The sequence below is a fragment of the Dioscorea cayenensis genome, chromosome 17 (assembly GCF_009730915.1).
Source record: "Dioscorea cayenensis subsp. rotundata cultivar TDr96_F1 chromosome 17, TDr96_F1_v2_PseudoChromosome.rev07_lg8_w22 25.fasta, whole genome shotgun sequence".
In the NCBI taxonomy this organism is placed as follows: domain Eukaryota; kingdom Viridiplantae; phylum Streptophyta; class Magnoliopsida; order Dioscoreales; family Dioscoreaceae; genus Dioscorea; species Dioscorea cayenensis.
In genome coordinates, this window is record NC_052487.1 from 14579199 (window position 1) to 14605520 (window position 26322).

Here is a 26322-nt window from a genome sequence, read left to right on the forward strand (position 1 = left end):
ATATTAATAAATAGGACGAGCATTCATGGGCAAGTAATTGTTCATCCAGTCCGTGCATTTTTACCGGACGATACAAGATGCAAAGTCTAGACTGTAAGTCCGTATCACAACTAGAGATCCATTATTATCATAACATTCAACAGGGCTCGAACTCCTATTTATATAATTTTGATTTTTTACTTAAATAAAATTTTTAGTATAATAAATAGTAACCATAATTAGAATGTTTAAATAAATATTTAACACATTAATTATAATTAAGGATAAGTTTGATTGTTACTTGCAACTTGTTTGATTGTTACTTGCAACTTGCAAGCGATTAGATTATAGGAGTGATTTCATGGGAATGAGAATCACTCTTGTTTGGATATAAATTAATACATTTGGGCTCCATTCTTCCTAATAATAACATTTTAGTTATTATTTATTTTAATTGAAAATTAATAATTTAAACAATTGATTATAATAATTAAAATGAATAATAATATTTAAAATTTTCCCATTCTTGTCGTTATTTGTTTAATTTAAAACTCATTAATATAAATATTTAAATATAATAATTAAATTGAATAATGATATTCAAAATATTATCTAATTGAAGAAATTTATTTATCATTGAACATAACTCAAGATATCAGACATCATTAATATTAATTATTTGTGTTAAGATTATAAAGGTAAATCCAACTATATTTCTTCTTCCCATTTTTTTTATTCTCGTTTATATCCTTTGCACTAAATATCATTTTTATTTTTATTCCCATTCTTATTCTCATTTGTAAACCAAAGAGATCTTTAGTAGTTTTATTACTTAAAATATTAATATTAATATTTATTTTTATGTTTGCCCTCATATCTTAAACTTACATGACTATATATAAAAATAATGCAACTGACACATAGTTGGTATGCTCTGCTGGTTGATTGAGCAATACACTTTTGGATAAAGTGATCTTTCCTTCATGACACAGCCGCTCAATCCAATCTTTGAAGACATATCAGTTCTCGATTGAATGACTCAATATTTTATGGTATGGATAGAAATTTAAGTGATCTTTCTTATCTGCTTCTTCCGACTGATTGCTCTCTGGTAGCTGCAGTCCCTACACCTTCAATGCATCTTTAAATATCTTTACACTTTATCCCTTATGAAAGAATACTTTTTGCTCATCCTATCCTGAAGAGAGCTTAAAGGCTTTGTTGGTTCATTTCCACCCCCCAGGTCCAAGTGGCTTTGGTTTGTTATAGTTTTGTGGCGATGTTTGCTCTTTCACTTTATCAGTTGCAAAGGCCACATGTTTGACACCTTTTTGGCTCCTTTGACTTTTCCTTATCCACCTTGGTGAGCTGCATCATAGACACCACCTTTGGACTAGTTCTTTCCAGCTTCTGTACCTGAGAGATGAACTCTTGGAAGGTGTGGATATCAGATGAGCTAAGAAATTGCACCATCCAATTGTCAATGTTCCTACTAACAATCCCACCCTTGCAATTGATCAAGCGATTGCTCACATTTGATACTCAAGTTGCGCCATCTCATCCTTAATCAATAACCTTCTCATCTTTATTTTGCCTTGTGTCGGACAAATCTGCTATGGTAATTTTATCAGTCACTCCACCAAATCTAACCTTGAAGACATCTTTCATTTTTTGCCATGTTTGAATGGACTCAAATGGCATATTTACATACCATTCAAATGCTACTCCGGTTAGGCTAACGGCAAATTGGCATAATAGAAGAGATGGATTGTTACTTGTATCTCCAGAAACTATTATGAGATAAGCCAAGTGTTGATTTGGATACCCTAAGCCATTGAATTGCTTGAAATTAGGAACACTATGGCCCTTAGGGTAAGCAATTTGATCATGAAAGCTCTGATATGGTTTACAACCATCACTCTTCAATGTGCCCCTTTAGATTGTTTTAACTCGACAACCTTGCTCATGTAGTCCCAACACTTCATCCTTATCACCCTCTTCTTCTTCGACAACTTGGGGAGATGGGGCTTGCTTATGCAAATTTCTTGAATTCTCTTGAAATAGGTTTTAAACTTGATCACTCAGGTGGAGAATTACATTAGTCAAAAACACAACAGTTTGCATTATGGATATGTGCTCTTTCTCATGTTGATCTAATTGCTTCTTAATTTTTGCAAACACTGGACCTTTATTGGACATGAAGACAACATTGCCATCTTCTTCATTACTTGAGTCATTGTCCCTCTTCGGAATAGTTTGGAACCCTGCTTAGGACATGACCTTTCCTCTTTCTTGCATTATTTGATTGAGATCATCTTTTGGAAGGCTACTTGTGTCAGTTGTCATTTTCTTTCTCAGCCTAGTAAGAGGACGTTCTGTCTCAATTGGATGCTCTAACCCTTTAGTTATAACCTGCATGGTATGTACCTCGGGGTTTTCCATCTCTTCATCTTCTTTCCTCCTTCATTGGAACTTTGAGCGGGAAATTGAAGGTGTGGTTACTTGTGCCCCCTTTAGCTTCTTCTATACTTGCTTTTTTGGTAAGGCAAGTCTGTCAAATACGGATGCCCATGACTCTGAGATTAACTTCTTCTTTCTTAAGTAGAACTCCTTCGGTATCATCTTCTCTATTTTCAATTTGTTGTAAGAGGTATAGTTATTGTAGATCCTCTTCGTAAAAGTCTCTTTGGAATAGTGAGACTTTGGTGACCTAGCCCCTTTACCTTGTTATTTGGTTGGGACCAAAGCTTGCCAGTTATGGAGTTCTCCTTCACCATTTTTAATGCCTCAAAGGAGTTGGTGAATGAGTTTGATGAATTGTTCCTTAAGTCTTGAAATGAAAAGAAGCTTGCTTTCTCTTGAGGCAAGGGTATCTTCATCTTGGTCAACCATAGGTGCCCCATTATGCAGGGTTTTGTTGAGGTTAACTTAGGCTTCTTGAAGATGTAACTCTTTTCTCCTTCTGCCATAATGGTAAATGGAGGCTCCTCTTCATCCTCTTCTTTGTTAATGTTCATGACTCTCTTTGGGAAAGTAAGTCTATAAAAAATGGATGTTCTAACAGCAAGAACAGGCTTCTTGTCCTTAGCAAGCATTATCACATTCGGACGATGTCCCTTCGACGGTAAGTGTGAGACATGAACGGTAAATAGTGATGGTGGTGAAATCAGTACAAAGTTGACATAGTCTGACACCATTCCAAATTTAATCTCTACTCTAGTGGGCCCATACAAATAGATGCATAGGGAAGCTTCACTTGGGTACCTTCTTTAAAGAAAATGGTGCATGATGCAGCAGCATTGTTGGTGTTGTTTGTTAGTGCCATTACGAAAACCTTAAAAATAAAAATATCACATTAACAACACAAATTGATTTGATTTGTTTTTTTTTACTTTTTTTCATTCACATTTTGTTTCAAAGATGGGAGGAGAAGTTAGATCCCACCTAGCATGCTAGATTTTATTCGGTCCTTTATTCTTACCTGACCTTTAATTAGGATCGACCGGTTATAAATAACGGATCACAAATAATTTTAATTTTTATAATTCAAGGGATCATGGGTTCATGACTTCCATTAGAGGCATACCCCTAAAGTTAATTACCCTGGACTAATGCAAGGGAACCTCCAATTAACAACAAGTGTGAGTGAGAAATATTGGATATAAGAAATTAATTTTATTAATGTCCAAAAAAAAATTTAACAATACATAAATTTGATCAAGAAATACAAGGACTTGAAATTCTAGTTCTCCTAATCCTATTTTCTTAATCTTCCTCTGGCCTCAGGTAATTTGTGTCAACTTTGACTTCATTCTATCACACCTTTTTCACTAGTAACCATGTTGAGGACATCTTATTTGACTTTGTTGACTTTGGTCTCAGTTTTTTTTGTTTGTATGTTGAATATCAATTAGATTTCAAGTTGTGATTTCTCTATGTTTATAAATCATGAACTCCATTTGATTTAATTTAGATTTTTTAAAAAACACTGACATTTTATGCTTGTGAAACTTTCAGTCTTAGACTTGTGATGCTCTTTGACTCTTTGACTTTTGATGTATAAAGATTCCTAAACTCATTTGTCCTATCATTTGAACTCTTCAAGCCTCTACTCTCCTATGCTTTTGAGCCTTAGCTTGTGCATCTTTGAGTCATGACCGCTCATATGGTTGTGCCACTAACTCGACTAGTTTGACTTATTTGGTTTTAGAATACCTCTTGGACTTTGGCAGTCATCCCCATTTGATTGTGAATTATAGACTTGATTTTTTTGGTTTTGGAGTTTGAAGGCTCTGTGTCACACTTGTGAAGCCTCTTTCTTCGTCATCATCAAAAAAATGTATTTTTTATATCAATTCACTTGAAATATTTTTTGTTCTTTTTCTCAAAAGTTTTTTTTTTTCGCTCCGAGAAATTTTTTAGTTGTCATTTAAAGAACTTTCTTTTACTTCATTAGTCGAACTTTTTTTTTTAAATTTGAGATAACTTTGTTCTTTTTCTCTTCTTCAATTTTTTTTTGACATGTGACATGTGAACATCATTCAATAATTTTTTCGCTCAAGAAAGACCATTATTAACCCATCTGGATCTCAAGAGGGGAGTTGTTCATCACTGCTCTAAACTCCACAAGAGTTACTGGTCTTTAAGAGATCATTTACTTAAGATAATCTCAAGGTGTTTGCCACTTACATAAGTTATTTTCCATTTTATCAAGAGGGACTCAGGAGATAATGGAGAAACTCCCACAATGAGAGTTCTCTACCACTACATTGGACCTCAACATGAGTTGATGGTCTTTAGCATGGTTTTTACCCAACTCAATAGAATCTCTAGAGGTAATGAGGAAACTCTCACTAGGAGGATTCTCTACCACTACATTGGACCTCAACATGAGTTGGTGGTCTTTAACATATTTTTCACTTAATTGAAGAGAGTCTCAAGAGTTAATGAGGAAACTCTCACAAGGAGAGGTCTCTATCACTACATTGGACTTCAACATGACTGAGTGGTTTTCATGGCATTTTCCACTCAACTCAAGAGAGTCTCAAGAGGTAATGAGGAAAATATCACAAAGAGAGCTCTCTACCACAACATTGGACCTCAGCATGAGTGAGTGGTCTTTAATATATTTTTCACTCAACTCAAGAGAGTCTAAAGAGGTAATTAGAAAACTCTCACAAAAAGAGCTCTCTACCACTACATTGGACCTCAACATGAGTGAGTGGTCTTCAATATATTGTTCACTTAACTCAAGAGAATCTCAAGAGGTAATGAGGATACCCTCACAAGGAGAGCTCTCTACTACTACATTGGACTTCAACATGAGTAGGTGGTCTTCAAGAGACTTTCTAGTCAACTTAAGAGAGTCCCAAGAGTTAATGAGGAAACTCTTACAAGGAGAGCTCTCTACCATTACATTGGACTTCAACATGAGTGGGTGGTCTCGAAGAGACTTTTGACTCAACTCAAGAGAGTCTCAAGAGGTAATAAGGAAAATCTCACTAGGAGAGTTCTCTACCACTACATTGGACTTCAACATGAGTGTGTGGTCTTCAAGAGACTTTCCACTCAACTCAAGAGAGTCTCAAGAGATTATGAGGAAACTCTCACAAGGAGAGCTCTCTACCACTACATTGGACACAACAAGAGATCATGGAAGTTTTCAAAATACTTTCCACTCAACTTAGTAGAGTCTCAAGAGGTAATGAGGAAACTCTCACAAGGAGACCCTTTCTACCACGACATTGGACTCAACAAGAGTTGGTGGTCTTCAAAATGTTATTCACTTGCTCAAAAGAGTCTCAAGAGGTAATGAGGAAACTCTCAAAAGGAGAGCTCTTTGCCACTACATTCGACTCAACATGAGTTTATGGTAGCGGGCCTACAAATTTACAAGAATGCCCCTCAACTTTACTAAAATCCTCATTATCATTTTTTGCATTTTAACCTTTCTAAAGTCATTTTTTCACATCACACCCTGGTTTCTTCAGTTTTGTTACTTTTTTTGTAATATATGCTAAAAAAGCTCTAAAATTCTCACTTTTCACATTTTGCTTAAAATTTACAATAAAAAGCAAAACCTCTATATTTTTTTTTACTTATTTTTCATATTTTTGTAAATGAATCCATATTTTTCACATTTCTATATTTTCTTGCAATCCTTGCAAACCATCCATCAAACTAATAAATTTTTACATCTCTCTATTTTTGCACCCAAATTTCCGACATTCTTGTATTTTCCAACATGTTTTTTTTAGATAATTCTCCTTTGCATATTTCCCCACTAATTTCATATATAAGTCTATTTCATTTTACACTAAAGTCTAATTTCATATATAAGTCTATTTCATTTTACACTAAAGTTCATCAAATACACTAAAAATTCATGGCATACAGCATAAACCCATCATCATCATTCTTCTAATTCCATCATAAACAATTGGTTCAAATCCCAAGCTACTGTGAAATTTGATATTCTAACTCTAATGAGAAAGCATCACAAGCATCATATAGAATTTTGACCAGATAAAGATTCAATACTATTCTATTCAGGCACTTATTGGTACTTGGAATTGGAGAAGAAACTATGCACATACAAAGATGGAAAGGAAAGACTAAACCATCAACTATAGCTTTTAAATCAGTCTAACACCCCACTTAAACATGTTTGTTAAATTTTTTTCCTGTTTTTTGATGATGAGAAACTCATCAGCATCACATCAAAAGAGAGAGAAACGGAGAATGAGAACAGGAGAAAATAGGTGTCAAAAACTCAAAGGGCATCAGGATATCAGACTCTGAAAATGACTGTGCATGCATGTGCAGAGAGCAAATACAACTCCATGCATAAACAAAAGCGGCACACGATCTTTGCTTTTTAGGGAGTGAAATAAAAAGCCATCAATAAGGAGATGGGACCCACTAAAGATAATAGCTATGGCATAAAAAAAAAGATGAGATCCCTCTGATAACATTCATGCATAATGAGTATTTAGGCCTTAATTGATTTGATTTATGCTATAAAAAGATATTTAATTCATCCAATATTTTGAGATGAGAGCACATCCTAATTTTCTCGATTGAGAGAATCCATATTTTCTCCAAAGTCTTCTCTTTTGTCTCCTTTCCTCGCCAGTCAATTTTTTTTTTCTGACAAACCTCTATGTCTACCCCCTTTCCTCTGCCTCTCTCTCTCTCGTTCCTCCTCCTTTTTTTCCTTCTCCAGTCTCTCTTGTTTGCTCTCTCAATTTTTTTTCCTCTAAACTCTCCCCCTTTTTTCCTGTTTTCTTCTTCTTTTTCTCTTCTCCCTTCACAATCTTTTTCTGTTTTTTTGTTCAACCAAATCCTCAACGAAGAGATTTGGGTATCTTTTTTTGTTTTTTTTAATCCGATTTTTTATGGGGAGATTATTTTTTCTTTAAGGAATAATCTCTCGTTGTTTTCTGATTTATCATTTTTTCAATTTAAAAATCCTATCTTTCCTTTTTGAACAGTTCTCTACCTTGGATAAAGATGGTTTGTTTCATTTTTTTTATTTATGCGAATTTAAAAAAATGGATATTAGTAGATTATTTTAAGGAATTATCCTTTATTATTTTTTTTTCCAAGATTATCCCCTTTTTCTCATAATTATCTTTTTTTTATTCATATCATAATCATAATAAAATCATATTTTGGTTAAAATTAGGATTTGAAAAATCTATATAAACAATATATATATATATATATATGTCACTACTCATCACACTTACCCCTCATCATACTTAACCTTTCAACATCTTCATCTCTTCCTCTTTTCCTTTCTTCCTCCTATTTTATCATTCTTTTATGAATGTCATTACTACCAAATCAAAATGATCATATCTCTTCAATTTTATTGGAGAATGTAATTTTTTTAAGAAACATTTCATGTAATTATCTTAGATAAATTTATATTGTATACAATGTTATTATGTTAAATTGATGAGGTGGTGAATAATTATTCTTGCTTGTGAACATGTTGGTTTATTAGTTTGATAATTTATAAATTAGTATTTGTTATATTATGGTGTATTATTAGAAAGTAGATTATGATAGAATGCCCAAGACAAATTTATTCATAGAATACGAATGAAGTGTTTGATAGAATGCGTAAGAGAAAGTGTTAGATGGAATGACTTAAAAAAATGTTAAATAGAATACTAATAAAGTCTTTGATATAATGCCACAAACTTTTTGATAGAATGCCAATAATGTATTTGATGGAATGGTAGTTTCATACCTTATATCTTCTACATCTTCATGCCTCTTATTTTATTTTGAAATATCTAAACATGGTAAATTCAATTCTTAATTTGTTGCCAACAAAATGTTTGGCCGATGAACTTTCTTAATTTTCATTGCTAATATTATTTCATTTTAAACAAATATCATCAAATCTTATGCATATTCATACATCTTATTTTATCCTCCAATTTTTAAAGACTATTAAATTTTATGTCAAATTTTCATGTCATTATATTTTATATTTTATATTTTATTTTATATTTTTAAATTAATTATTTGATAGTTTTTACAACCTGATCGAGTTCTATAGTGCAAGCATGTTGCTCTTCTTGAATCACCGACTCAAATTATGAGCATTTTAAGAGAATCTGGGTTCTTGTATGCGGCTCAAGTTCATCATTTTTTAATTGATTCTGGCCTTATCGGTGCATTTGTGGAGAGATGACAGTCAGAAACACACATTTCACTTGCCTTTGGGCAAAGCAACAATTACACTCGAGGATGTGACATTGTTATTGGGCTTACCCATTAATGGTAATGAAGTCATCAGAAAATCATTTGGCTTAGGAATTGCTATTGATGTGGAGGTGCTCAGTGTTGTCCCATCCCCGGATGAAAGGAGAGGCCAAATAATAACCCTTTGCTCCAAGAAACATTTTGTGTGTTGCCATATAATGCAATCCAACAACTTGCACGTGCTAATATACCAAGGCTCATTGGCTATGTTACAATGCCTGACATGTCACAAAATACAGTTCATTTGAAGTGGTTACTACTTTTGTGGGACGTTATAAAAGCCGAAAGATATAGTTGGGAATCAACATGCTTGGCAACCCTATACAAGTCTCTATGTTGTGTATGTGATAAGGATATGAAGAACATTATCGGATTCATGATACTAATTCATTAATGTGCATGGTATAGAATTTCTAATATATCTCCAAAAACTCAATCCAACATGTCATTTCCTCTAGTCCATAGGTAAGAACAATTTTTATTGATTACTCAATTTTAAGTCAAGTACCTAAATTGTATTATAATTTATTCTTCTTATTAGGTGGACGCATATTCGAGTGGACGATGACAGATGTAGTAATAACCATAACGTTTGGGTGTACAAACAGCTATTCAACCGATTGAAAACACAACAATTAAATTATAATAAATGTATATCCATATATATAGCTTTGTGCATTGATGATCACTCCTTACATTTAAAAAAAAATTAAACAATTTATATGGAGGTTGTATGATATGGACGAGATAATTGGAGAGGTCCCACTTGAAATGTATGGGGGCAGGCTATTGTGGGCCTCATTTACATCACTGATTTATTTTGAAGTTGTTGAGTGGCATCAAACAAATAAGGTAACAAGACAATTTGGATTCACCCAAGGTAGGCCTCATTTACATCACTGATTTATTTTGAAGTTGTTGAGTGGCATCAAACAAATAGGGTAACAAGACAATTTGGATTCACCCAAGGTATTCCGTAAGCTCCAGTGGACATTGTGCCAACTCATGATCATGACCTTCGTGGTAGAGCAGACATAGATTCAGAAGTAACTCATGCTAGATGGATTGGATATTGAGAGAGAGAGAGAGAGAGAGAGAGAGAGAGAGAGAGAGTATCACGTTGTCTTAATTTTAACATTCTAGCTTGGAAAACACAATGTCTCGGTCATATTATGACTGGTATATCACCAATACTTTTTTATCATCAGATCATGACCTATTAGATCCTCACAAAAGGGGTGATGCTTTTCTAGCTCCACATTGAGTCTTTCCTACAGTCGATGTTGATATTCCACCATCTAGTCCTCCACCACCAAGACATCGTAGGTGTGGTTCTCTTCACCTGGGTGAAGATGAACCTCATTTGCATTAACAAAAGAATGATGTTTGTCAACTAATTCTACCATCAGTTGATGTTGTTATCAACTAATCATCTCATCAACTTAGAATTGTTTCATTTGATCACAATAGATATTCAATGGCTCCATGAATGGACTTTAATTGGAATATATTTGAAAAAATGATAAGCGTTTGAGTGAACATATTTCTTCGTATGCTTTATATGCATTAAGCATCACTTTTATCATGTTTTATGTCTCATAAATTGTATTTGGTGTTTCTTTGTGCAAATAGAGTTGTGAAGGCCTTGAGAGAAGAAAAGGAAGCACAAATAGGTTATGAAGGCACATTTTGGGAGTTTTTGTGCAACATAAGGATTAAGACACAAATGGAGCTCATATACATAGGGGTGTGTGCCAACTTCCAAGAGAATTCAAGTTAAATTCTGAGTTGGAAGGGCACAAATGCAGCCACGTTCCCATGTCTCTATTTGTTTGAAGACTTCAAGAACCTTCCAATGATGATTAGATGATGAGAAGCCTTATAGCCTACCACGCGGATGTGTGCCCATCCATGTAGCCTCAAGAGAAGGGTTTTAGAGCCTTCTTTATGAGGAGATTGTAGCAAAGTACTGTAGGAAATCACTGTAGTAGTATTGTAACAAAACACTGTTCATCCAACCGGGTCAGAATTCCACCCGGGTGGGTGGAGAAATGTACAGCCCACCCGGGCGGGTCAAGGCACGTGAGAGGCACGAGCTGGTTATTACAAATAGCCGTTTTGCCCTATTCTTTGGCATCTTTTGTGCGACTCTTGAGATGTGAGGCGGTTAGGACTTAGAGAGGAGATCTTTGCGACTTAGGAGATGTTTCTTCACCAACTTTGATCGATTCCTCCTCCATCAAAGCATCAAGGAAGCCACTGACGGCCTTAGCTTCGGATTGGATTCCATCATGACGTAGAAGCTCTCCATGAAGGCCATCAGTTCAGATATAGGGTGGTTTATTTCTATAGCTTTTACATACTTTCATTCATTAATGGTTTATTTTTTATATTGCTCCATGGAGAGCTAAACACTAGAGGGTATTTGGGCTTGTGAACCCTAGGATTCTAATCTTGTGTGGATTTTCTTTGTGTTTATATATAATTTGAGTTTGGTTGAGTTTCAATCTTGTTTGCCTAATGCTTGCTTGCCTTATTGATCTTATGGTTGTTTGGTTTGCATGATTTGTTCACTTTGGTGAAAGAGAGGTCTCCATTAGGGTTAGAACCTCAAGATTGAATAGGGTTGAGAGGGTGAGTCATGAGATAGTGGAGTGTCCTCTTTCCTCTCCGACTGGTGTATTCTATCTCCGTACTCCCTAAGCTCTAAGCAGCCATATATGGTGTGAGGTGTTGATATTGAGAGAGTTCTCCACCGGGACCTCGTAGGGGGTTAGGTATATTCTTAGGAATCAGATACACCCTTTCCAATCCCTAGAGTGTTATGCGATCATATGTGATTGAGTTGTTGAGACTGAGAGATTTCTTCACTGGGACCTCGTAGGGGACTTATGTCGGTGATCTGGAGGCAGGATTCGATTATCTTTGGATTTCCATAACTTAACCTTCTCATTCTAAAAACACTTAGCACACCAGGTACCTAATACCTGAATCCTAGGGGGAGCATTGCCCGAATACCCCACTTTTACTAATTGAGATCTCCCTCTTTTTTACCCATGCATATTCGCCTTTGGTATTCATTTCTTCTCACACTAGATCATCACATCATCTCATTCATTTGGTTATATAGAAGACAAATAGTTAGTACTAGTAACCCTGTTCTCTGTGGATTCGACTACTTGACCCGTTGGGTACTTTATTACTTCGACACCCATGCACTTGCGGTACACACTCGCAAGAGGTGTGTCAAAAAATAACCTTATATACCTATGGAAAGAGGTGAATCGAGTCATTCGAGACAATTTTTCCAAGAAGTTTGGTGATCATCCCCACACTAATCATATTTTGCTACAAACCTCAACACTCCACCTTCAGCTATGCAAAAGTCTGGACATTCATCTGATGACAATCCACCTGGCCAACCAAAGGAATGACATAGACCTCAGGGACTACAAAAAAAAGATATTCACTCACATCACTGTTTTACAGAGAAGTGGAATCGCTAAAGATAGAATGTTGTATTACTTGTTATGTTTTTGTTATTAATCATCAAACTAAGAAGTAACTACAAGTATGGTGTTTATTAGAACACTTAGTTTTTCATATGTGTTAGTTTCGTATTATTAATGTATATGTGAAAGTAAATTTGTTATAAACTAGCTTCTAAACCAAGTTGTTAATAATTATGTAATGTTTTACTTATTCTTTTCTTTTACAAATTATGATAAAAATATTTCATTTCATTTTAATAATGTGTAACAATACTTATGACAAACTTATATCTTATTCTAAATAGATGAAAAAATTACATATGTTATAGTGATGCACTCTCCGTAAACGGTAAGGTTGACTAACTATAGGGGCTGGACTTCTAATACTAATTGATCTTTTAATCTCTAGTAATTCAATGGATGGTTGGTAGAAAGATTAACTAAACAACTAGAATTGAGTAGAATAATTGGTAGAATAGAATTGAGTTTTTAACAACAAGAGAGCAATAGCCTAGGACAATCCCTATGTGCTTTAGTGTACTGACTTGCTTCTATTGTATACTATGTACATTTTAAGGTTCTTACAGGTGCTCAAAAGCAATGTCATATCTACGGCTCTCAAATACGCCAAGTTTTGCTATTATAACTATGGGTCTCATACACGCTGAGTTTTGCAACTACATAAGGTAATCACAACTATGGTAATCAACACACGTCAAGTTTTACAAAGCAACTACGCGAATCAAGCATGCCAAGTTATACGACATATGAATTAACAAAAGAACGCAATAAAACTCTATAGACATTAAAAACAAATAATTCAAACTACATTAAGCAACATAGTTCAGTATCTCGAGGCACCGTGGAACAGTTAGCCTCTCATGAATTTGTATAACTAAGAAGAAAAAAATGCACTAAGGTGAGAAATCATAACTCCCCCTTTTACAAAATCTCTTCAGTTATGCTTCAAGAGCTTTATGGGTGAGCTAACTCCACTTCTCTAGTGCCTCAAACTCAACGTTGATCCCCTTAGATGGTGTGATGAAGACTGATCATCCTCTCGACGATCACCCGAAGTCGGAGAAGAAAACCCTTCGCCAAGCTCTCCCTTCAAAACCATAGATCTAGGAGATAAAAAGGACTTTTTGGGCTCAACATGGTCTCAACACAGTTGTGCTTCGCCCATGCTTTCCTTGGGCTTCTTGAAAGAATCAGCTAAGTGTCAACCCAAGTAAATCACGGAAGATCACGGTTGTGCTTCGCCCATGCTTTACCAGAGCACACCCATGAACAGAGCATGCAGACCGTGCTTCCCTTGAGAGAAATAATCGCTTCAATCCAGTGATAATCACTAGGAGGGAGCAAGGCCGTGCTCAGACCGTGCTCTCCTTTGAAGCACCCCCATGCTGAAGAGCTACTTAGGCTTCAATCTGACAACAATAATCACGGTTAGAGAGCACGACCATGCTCTGGCCATGCTTGGTTTGGACACTTAGAAAAATGATTTTTTTTGGTTGATTTTATCTCCGATTTCACTCCTATTTGCTTCAAACCCTAAAATCCTGCACCATGAATGAAACATACGCAGAATAGCATCATATGTGTACAAAAAGTGCTAAAAGATAAGAAAAAGTATAATAAAGGGGTACATAAAGCATGATACGAAATGCACTCAGCATATAGAAAGACTACAATATTTATACCATTTAAGCTGCATTAAGACTAACTACTTGGACCAGGTACATTGGACCAATTTTGACAGCTATGACCTTCATTTCGTCATATACCACAATGTTTCCACTGATTACTGATTGTTTCCCCACAAGTGCACGGTATCGCCAAGTAATACCTCATGTAAAGACACGAGGATCGTATTCCTCGGGGTTATGGATCTACCATTACTCCTTCGCTTCCTACTATCTAGCCCAACATCTTAAGCAAGAGAATTTACTCTACTAGATGCACGAAAAATACATAAGATACGGCTACACAAATTACAGAATTAAGTAAGAAATTACAAGAACAACAATAAAATGCAAAGGCCTATGGATGTCGATCCCCTTGAGGGATCATTATGATACAAGGATGAAGAACAAAAGATGCAAGGATGATTTCGATCGAGGGATCTCTAGATTAGATCAACCCCAATTTCTCGATGATTGAACCCTAATCCCATATGAATATTGATCAGAATTTCTTCCTAACCACCACCCGTACAATTGCATTAAGAACAAGGAAATCCCAAAACAAGGGTACACTCAACCTAAGTTTACCCTTGGAGATCGGAAGGCTACCGACATCTAATCTCTCGACATGTTGGTACAAGCAACCCCTTTTAATTCATTCACAATCTAATACACATGAGTAGATCACATTGACGTGTATCACTCAAGAAAGAACTACGGATCTCTCCATAAGTAATTCTTAGCTTAAAGCACAATGAATTAGGGTCTGTTTGGATGCATAGTAAATTTTTCTGTAAGAATTTTATTCCATAGGATTTATAAATGATTCCTATGGAATTACTACATGAAAAATTCCTACGAAATCAGTGTTTGGATGTGCGCAGGAATTTTTCCATAGAAATTTTTAATTTTGAAAATGAAACTAGCCGTTGGAGTTTTTTAAAAACTAGCCGTTGGAGTTTTTTAAAAACTAGTCATTAACAATTTCTCTCTATTTAAAGCCAACACTCTATGCCATTTGTAAACTTATCTCTTCAGCTTAAATTTTTACGTCTCAAAGTCTTTTGTTTCAATATGGATCTAGATCAATGGAGAAAGATTAATGAAGATGATGATGAATTCTTGTTCACCATTTTACCAAGTTTATTTCCTGTAAATTCAGAAACTAGGCCTTGTCATACATCAATATTAACAGGCGATTCATATGTACAAGAAATTCTTCAAGGTCATGAGGCATGTTGTAAGCGTGAATTTCGTAGCCTCCTATATTTCAAGTACTTGCTACTTGTTTAAGAGAAAGATCTCTTCTTCGAAGCTCGAAAAAGGTTACAATCGAGGAACAACTAGCAATGTTTATGTACTCTTGTGCACAACGCTAGTAATCATGACGTGCAAGAACGTTTTCAACATTCAACAGAAATGGTTAGCAGTTATTTTTAAAAAGTGCTTGAAGCTATTACTACTCTTGTGACTACATATATAGAATTGCTACTAACAACTACATCACTAGTTATCCAGAATAATAGTCATTTTTTTCCCATATTTCAAGGTTAGAAATCTTTATACTGTCTTTTATTTGTTATTTACGTTTTATATATTCTCTTAACAAATATTATGGGTTTTTATTTTAGGATTGTATTGGTGCTATTGATGGAACACATGTTCCAATCACTATTTATTTGGCCTTGCAAGATCCTTATAGAAATAGAAAACAAACATTATCCCAGAATGTCATGGTCACATGCGATTTTAACCTATGTTTTGTATATGTTCAAGATGGTTAGGAAGGTTCTGCTTCTGATAATAGAGTACTTCAGCATTCAATCGACCAAGGCTTCCATGTCCCCCAACCCCCAATAAATATTACCTAGTAGATGCAAGATATGCAAATACTCCAAATTTTATTGCTCCATATCGAGGTGTGTGTTGTCACTTACAGGAGCAAGGACGGGCAGGATGTAGACCAAGTAATTACAAAGAACTGTTTAATCTGCAACATGCTTCATTGAGAAATCATGTTGAACGCATTATTGGTGTCTTGAAAATGAGATTTCCTATACTTAAAGTTGCAACTTTTCATCCAATAGATTCCCAAACTGATATAGTAGTTTCCGCATGTGTCTTGCATAATTTCATATGTATACACAATGACACGGATGAAATTGAAGAAATCAGTAATGGAGTTGTCAAAGTTACTGTCCCAAATGGAGATGATACATATCAAAATGATGTCAACGTACTGAACTCTGATCGTATTATAAGTACTCGCAAAAGAGATGAAATAGCAATGCAAATGTGGAATGATTACTGTAACTATCGTAGAAATGTAATTTAATTGATGTGTAAGTTTATCAATGTTGCCTTATTTATAAAACCCTCTTTCTTGTTATTAAGCAATAGAATATCCACAAATAATTCAAAAACCTGCCAGCAAATAAATAGGTATATCTCAAACAAATAAATACATCTCATAAACATAACATCTTACAGAAAAGATTCAAGTCATTTAAACATAACGTCTTACATAAAACATTAACGTCTTACAAGTAACTAAATATAAAAAACATAGAACATAACATTGCTTTTAATTAATCATTTGCTGAAGCTACAACACTTTCCGATCTTCATTGTTGAGACTCAATAAGATTTCACGGTTATCCTTATCTTTAAACAATGTTGTAATTTTAACAAAATCTTCATCTGGGAATTGATTACATAACACATTAAATGCCGCCATGCATTATCCTATGGTGTACTTCTCCTCTACCCGGTTCATTTTCATAGCATCAATATATCTATCCATTTCAGTTCGACGCATATCTAGATATTGTTCTAAGAAGGACTCTTGAACATTTTTTTCGCTTTCGGTCCTTTTTCCTTCTTTGCACTTCATTTCCTAACCTTTGTCGGCTTGCACTACATGAGTTTTAGAGTTGTGAAATATTTGGTTGACTGCATGGAGGCTCCACTTGTGCAAAATTACGATCCTCTGTCTCTATTTTGGGTGTAGACAATGATTGGATGGGATCATTTGGAGCCGGAATGCTTGGAGATGGAGTGTCCATGGCACATTTGCATAATAATCTATATCACGAGAGCATCTTCCTTTTGCATATCTCCTTGTGTAATAAATGTACAAATTATTAGAAAAATTATTACAAATCTTTAAAGAAAACATTAGTAAACAACCCTTTTTTTACCTTCATAAATCTCCTATAATGCTATGAAATACGGAAAGGGTCTTTGACACCATCTTCTTGTTTCTTTATTTCTCTGTATATTTTGATGAAAATGATTAAAAAAAATTATTGCATAGAGTTTGTAAATTATGTGATAAAAATATGTACCTCAAGTAGAGGTGTCCAAACTTCATCAGTGGCTTCTACCATATTTTTTTCATAATTCCATCCAAAACGACTCAATTCGGTAAACCCCTTCAGAAGCTTGTAATTTTTTTTTTATCTCTTGTTCTAATGCCTTAACTTGTACAACTGTGCAATTTGAATTAGGGAATTTTGTTACCATGTCACACAATATTCTATTCCATGCCTCTTTAGTCCATCCATTTTGTGAGTGATACGCTAGAACATTATAATCACCCAACAATTTCACTAGATGAGCCCTATGATTTTCATTCCATTTTGCCCTTGTGTCAATCTTCTCTTGATTTGCCATCTATACAAAAATAAAAATAAGCCACTCACACACTTACATGGAGTAATAGTATTAACAGGGAGTAATAGGATGTGCAACAAATATAGTTAGCTAATAACAAGCATATAACAAGCATATAAGTTAACATGAGAACTATATAACCACTAAAGTAAAATATGTTTAAATAGAATGCTATAAAACTGAAGAATCACATGTATATTTCTAAAGTAGTACAATGTATATCCTTGGACTCAATATATGCACAAAAAACATGAGAATAAATACGTCTTTGTTTGGGCATATACCCCAGAACAAAATTTCTAAATAATCTCTATTTTATGAAGGTTTAGAGGCAATTTATAGTTTTAAATGACATACATGCAAAATTTCTCTGCATATGGGACATCTTCTTAAGTCCTTTTTTTGTTAACAACATTGTAAATATACCAGTAATTATTCATTAGAGATTGAAATGAATCATTTGTTGGTAGGTCAGCATAAAGACTAACATGAGAAATAAGACAACATTGTTCATAGTTTTCTAGAAAAAAAAATATAAACAATTACAACATGCAGAAGATTAATATTTTGTAGTACAATGAAAGATCAGTTATAATGCCAGTTTAGAGTGCGTATCATTTTCTCCTTAAATTCAAGATAATTACTAGAGTAGCTGTTATGAGATTATTTTAAGTTTAACAAGGACACAAAATCGACTTTATAATACTAGGTGCTTTAACTAATCAAACTTAATTAATATAAAATTTAGATAGTTAGAAACCAAACACTAAACAAGATGACAAATCATTTTGTTTGAAACTATGAACATTGAGCTGAAAAGATCAGAACTTTACAAGGAAATGGTTGAGAAATAAGATTTGCAAACCATTTTGTTGAACTGAATATATGAATTTTTTTTTTATAAAGTATGAACTTAAAAACAAGATGACAAATCATTCTGTTTGAAACTCTAAAGATGAGAAATTTGCAAAGAAAGATGAGATATTTTACAAAGAAACATTTTTTAAAAATAAAAAATAATAATAATAAGATGCAACCCATTCCACGGAATCAAAATTTGAAAAACTTCACAAAAGAAACAGATCAAATAACCAAATATATTCAGACCATTCCATTAAACTCAAAAGATAAGAAACCTCCACAAAATAATAATAATAACAATTAAATAAAATAAAACTCCAAAAAAACCAATAACTCAAAGGCTCAGAAATTAGAGAAGCAACAGCTAAATCCTCAAAAGATTATGAAAAATAGAAATTATAAACCAACTCAAAAGCTTATCACACACGCACATTACATATATATATATATATATATATATATATATATATATTTAGATTACATCAAAATTCTTCAAATGCCAACCAAAACTAGAGTTCAAAATGCAAAAAATATTCTGCAGACACTCAAATAATTTTCACAAAATTCACCAAGAACATATACAACTACAATTGATGTCCAAATTTAAGCATCACAAACACTATATCTTCATCCTAACTTTCTGAAAAATGTGAAGTTTAACCTATGAATGAATCCATGGGCAAAGAAAGAGAGAAAAAATTCACAAGATTTGATCTTTCTTGCCATATTATAGCAACATGAAAAAAAATCAGTCAAATACTCACAAAGTAAACCGGCAATGGATTTGCTACCAAAATCGGCGGGATCCTTGGCCTCATCCAATGGGTGCAATGCGTCATCATCAAGATGCAAATGGGGGAGAAGATGGAGGCGGAGGGAGTGGAAGGAGGGGAGAAGATGGAGGCTGAGGGAGGCGGAGGGAGTGGGAGGCAAAGAAAAGATGGCGACGGAGAAAGGCGGAGGTGAGGAGAAGATGGCTACTGAGGAAGGTAGAGGTGGAGAGAAGATGTTGCTGCCAATCCCAAATAAATAGCCCAGGTTTTGTTCCTAACACCAACACAAAAAACAAAGGGAAATTTTATTTTGGTTTCACCTCTTTGAAAAATTCCTACGGAATCACATGATTCTACAGGAATTTTAACCTGCAATAAGTTTGTCCAAACATTCATTCCTATGCATCCCTACATAATACTAAATTCCATAGGAATGGCCACCATTCCTATGGAATTTGGTGGTATCCAAATAGGGCTTTAAATCACAAATCAACCCAAGTATTAGAATTAAGCATCAATCAACCAAAATACATGATGAACCCCCCAAGGTTCACTAACATCCGGTGGCTTTGGGGGTCTAGTGTGCCATCAAACAAATGCAAGCAAGAATGTAAAAGAAAACACAATAAGAGTTCATAGATGGCACTCCCTAGGTAAAATGATGAAGAAGGAGTTGGAGATCGGGCTGAATGACGCTTCCCCCATCCAAGGATTGCCGAATAACACTTCCCCTAGCTGAAGGTCACTTCCTGGTCCTAAAAATCCTTCCTTCTTTAGTGATGGATCTCCCCCTTGAGTGATGAAGCCCTTGAAACCTTCTCTAGCCTTGAACTTTGCCTCCAAAGATCTCTCCGTTTCTTGATTCTTCTCCTCTCCCAAATGGTGGCCAAAGCTCATTTCCAGCCCTAGAAACTTGCTTTTATATCCCCGGATCATACGGGCCATATGGGGGATGTATGGAGAGCGTATTAAGCCCAAAACATTGATGATTCGAGGCATACAAGGGTCCATACGGCCTTCATGCGGCCCCATATGGAGGTAAAACTTTCTGTCCTGAAAACTTTCTTTCTGACCTACAAAGTAAATATCACACGATTAAGCACAAAACGGGCATCAATTTTTAATAAAATATATGCTAAGCGTATAAAATACGTATGATAAAACACATATATTTAGACACTTATCAATTACCTTCCATTATATCAATTTCATTTCATTATGAACCCTCATGGATTTGGGTTGTCCTTTCAAAGGTCTTCATATCATAAGGTCAGGACATAAACGTGGACTACAACATGAAACTTTTTATAATATACACTAAAAATGGTCTCAAACTTGTAAACATTGTCCACATATTCCTACTAATGTAGATGAATGGAAGCGCATGCTACAATAACGTAGAAATAGGGAAAATGGAGTGTTTGAAACTCACCACAGTCATATTATCGTGCACTTAAATCAATGTTGTAATTACCAACCACACCGCATACTACGGTGGAGCTATTTCATCTACCATGAAAGAATTTTCTTCACAATCAAATTGACGAACATAAATGCTACCTGCTAATTATTGATTTTCCTAAATTGTCTTTGGTAGTGCTTCTGAGAATGTTTTACCAAACGTAATTTAATCCTGTGCTTGTACAGTTTTCCTTAAAAATAACTCAGCTAGTCAAAAATATATTGATTTAACTAAGGCTTTTATAGGAAGATTCTTTATTCCCTTTACTACTGAAATACATTCAGCAAGGTTGATAGTAATATGCCCATACCTTTAATGTTTATTATCAAAGGCTTAAGCCCACTTCTCCCGTAGTATATTGCCTAGCCACCTGTTCGCCTCTACATCAAATTACCGCACTAAATCATACCTTAGTTAAAATTATGAATAGTTTTGAGCAACCAGCGTTAAGCACCATAAGAAAAGTGGTCCAACATAAACAAATAATAACAATATATACATAAAATTGGCAAAATGTTAGTTTCATAATTTACCAACATTGCCAATTATCGTTGCATTTCTTTATTTTTGAAACAATGCATGAAGTTTGCAAAGATATGCCTAATATAATAAACATAGTAAACATGAGAAGGATTCATCACCGACCAATTGCTTAAAATACTCCTTTGATAGCCTCATGATGATCTGAAATAAAACGAATTCCTTCTTGTGGTGTCACATTCATGTGTAAATGCTCCACTAAGAATTGGCATGCATCTAATCTTTGCTCTTCTAGGATGGCAAATGTAATGGGGAGAATGTTTGTATTACCATCTTAAGCAATTGTCATCAGAATAGTCCCTTTATATTTTCCATAAAGGTGTGTGTCGTCTATTTGCACCGCTGCCTTGCAATATTTGAAAGCTTCACACATGAAAGGAAACTCCAAAAAAATCTATGAAAGACATAAGTATCACATACTAGGTAACTTTCATTATATGGCAGCTGAGTCAAGAGATTAATTATTGTTATAAGGATACATTATTACAATGCAGATAGCTATCACTACAAGAAAACAGTCCAATACCGGCGGAAATTGTTGTTGGTAATAGTAGAAATTCGGTCGGTAGATATCATTACCGATGGAAAGTTGGTCGGAAATAATCCGTCGCTAAATCTCATGTTGGTAATGCTCTTCCGTCGGTAATAATAAATTCTATCGGTAAAAATAAATAATTACCGACGGAACTATGTGTTTGTAATGATTACATTTCCGTTGATAATAATTATTTAAATATAAAAATTTAATTCATTTTGTTGGTGTTGTTCGTCGTTAATGGAATATTTTTGTAGGTAAAAAATATTTTTTCCATTGGTGAAAAATATTAAGTTATGATATTTCCGGCGGTAAAAGGCAAATTTCCATTGGTAAAAAGTATTGATTTATGTCGCTAAAAATAATTTTTTATTGAAAAATATGTCAGTGAAGAAAGCTTTCTGTCGGTAAAGAATATTAATTTAATACGATTTGTGGGTAAAATTTATAGTTCCGTCGGAGTAAATATTGTTATTAGTCGGTGAAACATAATATCGTTACAATAATTTGTGTTGGTATTGTATTTTTTTATCGGTAATAAATATTGAAATTTAGGAATTCCTTCAGTAAACGTATCTTATATTCACCAAAAATTAAATGTTCCGTCTATAATAATTGCGATTCCGTCAGTAAATAATATACTTTTTCGTAGGGAATACTATTATTAATTCATTATACATACATATTTTACACATTAAACCTGTATTATGCATAATATGAACATAATACCATATCCATTTAACAATCCTACAAACCATAATACAATCACTTGTTCATCACAACAAAAAAAAAAAACATAAATTCATAATACAATCCAACAACACATGTAAATTATATGAAGTTATAAAGTTGCAAGCAATCAAGAAAAATATTAAAATAGTTTTAAAGGTATTCCAACAAAACAAATGTTAACAACACCATTCTAAAGGCCATCTCAATCTACTTATGCATCTTCTCCACCATCTCCGGTAGTGGCATCCCTTAAATTAATTCCCAATTGGCTTGCTTGAGAAAATAATGTTGGATGACCACGTTCCACCAACTCCAAGATTTTGTCCAATTTACTTTGTAGCTGGTGAGGAGAAGGAGAAAGGAGGAAGGCAGCCTTGGAGAGTTGAAGAGAGATGGAGGGAAAGAGTTGTGGGCTAGGTTTGTTTACCACAATGAACAATCTCAATCAATGGTGGATTTTAATCCAAACTAATAATTAAGTATAAAATATATATTTTAACAATGCATCAAATATATGTTCCCTAATCATCTCTAGTTAAAAATATTAAAAATATTTTGTGATTAATATAAATTAATTATTAATTATTAATTATTATCATAAAATTATTTAAAAATGTTTTCTAGATAATAATTTATATAAATAATAATTTATTAACATAAATTATAATTAATATAAATAATTTTTAGATAATAAGTTATATTAAAATACAAACAGAATTCCGTCGGTAAATCTATGTCGGTACTATAATTAAAATATCCCGACGGAATTTCGTCGGTAATAATATGAAGATATCTGTTGGTAATTCTCGCCGTAAAAAAATTAGGATGGTGTACAACATACAAACGGAATTTTGTCGCTATTGATATGTCGGTACTTATAACAAACTTATACCAATGCAATTCCGTTGGTAATAACATTAACATATTCATCGGCAAAACTTTAGTCATAAAAATTTAGCATGAACCCCCAATACCAATGGAATTCCGTCGGTAATAATACGTTGGTAATATTATTAAATTACACCAACAGAATTCTGTCGCTATTAATAAAAAATGTGTCGGAAATCCTTTGGTGCTAAGGGAAAAATATGGTGGGTAATTTAGTGACAAAAATTTGTCGCCATTGTTGCCGGTGATGTGGTGGCTATTAAAAAGTTCAGCCATACGAAACTCCGTCGGTATGTTATCGGTAATCTACCCGATTTTTGTTGATAAAAGAAAATATTAATAATCTGTATCTTTCTACCAATTGGACTATTTTCTTGTAGTGTATTTTGGTAATTTATTACATGGCTTCTACCAATTGCCGTATGCTGCTTCAAATGCTTGCTTCTTAGCAATCTATATCTTTCTATACATTGAAGTGTACCGATATCGATTCCTAATCTCTACTATCCAAATGGATAAACTGATGCTCGGCTTTTCTTTGACTAAAGCTTGAATTTGCCAACAAATCATGTTGTAATCTAGCTTGGAATGATCTTGGGAGATCATTGGCAATGCTCATATATGAGGATTGTTATACTTTCTAATCTACTAAATGTGCTTTCTCTTGCTAAATGATGCATGAACCCTTCAAGTGCATGAACCCATTCGATAACTTTGTATTACTCTTCTACAAAATGTAATGCTTAATCACTATGATGGTATCATCTTTAGTTCAGAATTGCATGCATACATGAAATTCTTCATCTATCATTAGCCCTTTTATCACATGCGTGTATAAGAAAAGATACTCTAGGAATTCTGGTGCCAACATTGCTTCCCAATCTAGTGCCCTTATATATGTCGGAGGCTTAAATAATGGCATCATAAATTATGCACTTTGTCTAGCTAGGGATATCTTCCAAATCTCAATCTTCTAAATGAATATCTTCAACGCTTACTTCACTATTCTTTGTATAGTTTTCACTATCATGCTCATCCCCAGTAGAGCTCTCATACTCACCAACTTCATTTCTGTGAATATCATGAAAAGAAGTCATTCTAATATCTTGATGTCTGTAACTTGATTGTGTATGTGGTTGAGTTTTGGTTGAGTAGTATGTTAGTACATTTGATGGTTGCTATGTGGTAGTAATCCCAATATTGCATGGTAGATCATCCCATGCTCTCCATTCTATTGAGGTCCTTTTACCTTCATTAATTGGCCACGTGGATATAGTTCGTTTCCATCCCATAGTATGTTGAATGTTATCTTTGTTGTTTTGTTGCTGAGAGGAACCACTAGCAGATGTAGAAACATTGAGTTCTGCGTACAATTTAAGAACTTGAATATCATGAAATTTTTGGTGTTAGTCAAACATCATCTGAACATCACGATTGTTGTGCAATTAAAATAATCAATAGCAAATCTTAGCTTGACCCTACAAAATAGGTAACATGTATTTGATACATGTAACTATTTCATTGTCTACTGCTTCTATGTTTCCTTGAATGATTCTCTTTAAAAATTCAAAAGATATATCATTTTCCACATAGAAACAAGATTGATTGTTGGAAAAATATATAACGCTATCTTCACTTGTAGTAAAGGAACCATTGTAGTAAATCCAAGCAAGTGATCTTTCAGTCATTTTTGAAGAAAAGGAATGTATTGTAGTGTGAGTAATTTAAAGAGAGTAAATAGGGTAAGAGTCAAAATATAATAACAGGGTTTATATAGGGAGGATTTAAGGCATTTTGATAAGCTCTTTTACTGGTTGAAATTTTAATAATTGTAATTTTGACCATTATCATTTTTACTTTGTTAACTTTTGGACCATTGTAATTTTTTACAGTCATAATTTCTAATTGTTGCGGATTTAACTGTTATAATTTCTAATAGTTGCAAGTTTGATCGTCATAATTTCTGATATCTATAGGTTTGACCGTCATAATTTCTGATAGTTGTAGATTTGAATGTCAAAATTTTTGACAATTGTATATTTAAGCGTTGTGATTTTTTACCTTTGTAGACTTGATTGTCATAATTTCTAATGGTAGTAGATTTCACTGTTATAATTTTTGACAATTGTAGGTTTAACTGTCATAATTTTTTACAGTTGTTGATTTGATCATCATAATTTTTGACGATTGCAGGTTTATTTCTGACAATTGCATTTTTGACGGTCACAATTTTAACTGTATTACATTTGGTCATTACAATTTTTATAGTATAAAATTTGCTAAATTTTTATTTAGGTTTAGTAAGTGGTGAAATATAAATAGAGTTGTGAGAATGAGAAAGATTTTAATTAAGAAAACATTATGGGGCCATAATGCAAAAGTTTAATTAAAGAAAAACTTGTGTGTGGAAAAAGGTCATAATGTTTGTGTTTTTGTTTCTTTTTGTTTTGTTTTTGTTTTTGTTTTTGTTTTTGAGAAACCCAGTAAACCCTTTACCGATTTCACTACCAATTTGCGCGTGATATTTGGGTAGAGTGCATAAATCGATAAATAAAAAAAAACAATATTAAAAAAAGCCTATTTATCTATATGTCATTGGTATATCTTAAACGTATTTGATAATTTACGATTTGCCTCATAAGATGATCATATAAATTAATAGATATAGACAAATCAATTAAATACAATTAACAAAGAAATGTTCTCAATCCAATTTCCAGCCTTTGACAGAGTGAGAAGCTTTGTGTAGAATTGGTAAGCCTTTAAACATGTTAACTTTCTCAAATCCCAAAGTTATATATATTTAAAAAGAACCATAATATAATTAAGGATTGTGTTAGAATGGGTTCAATTAGAGGTGTTAATGAACTGAACTATTCATGGACAATTTACGTTCAGTTTGTTAATAAGCTTGATGAGC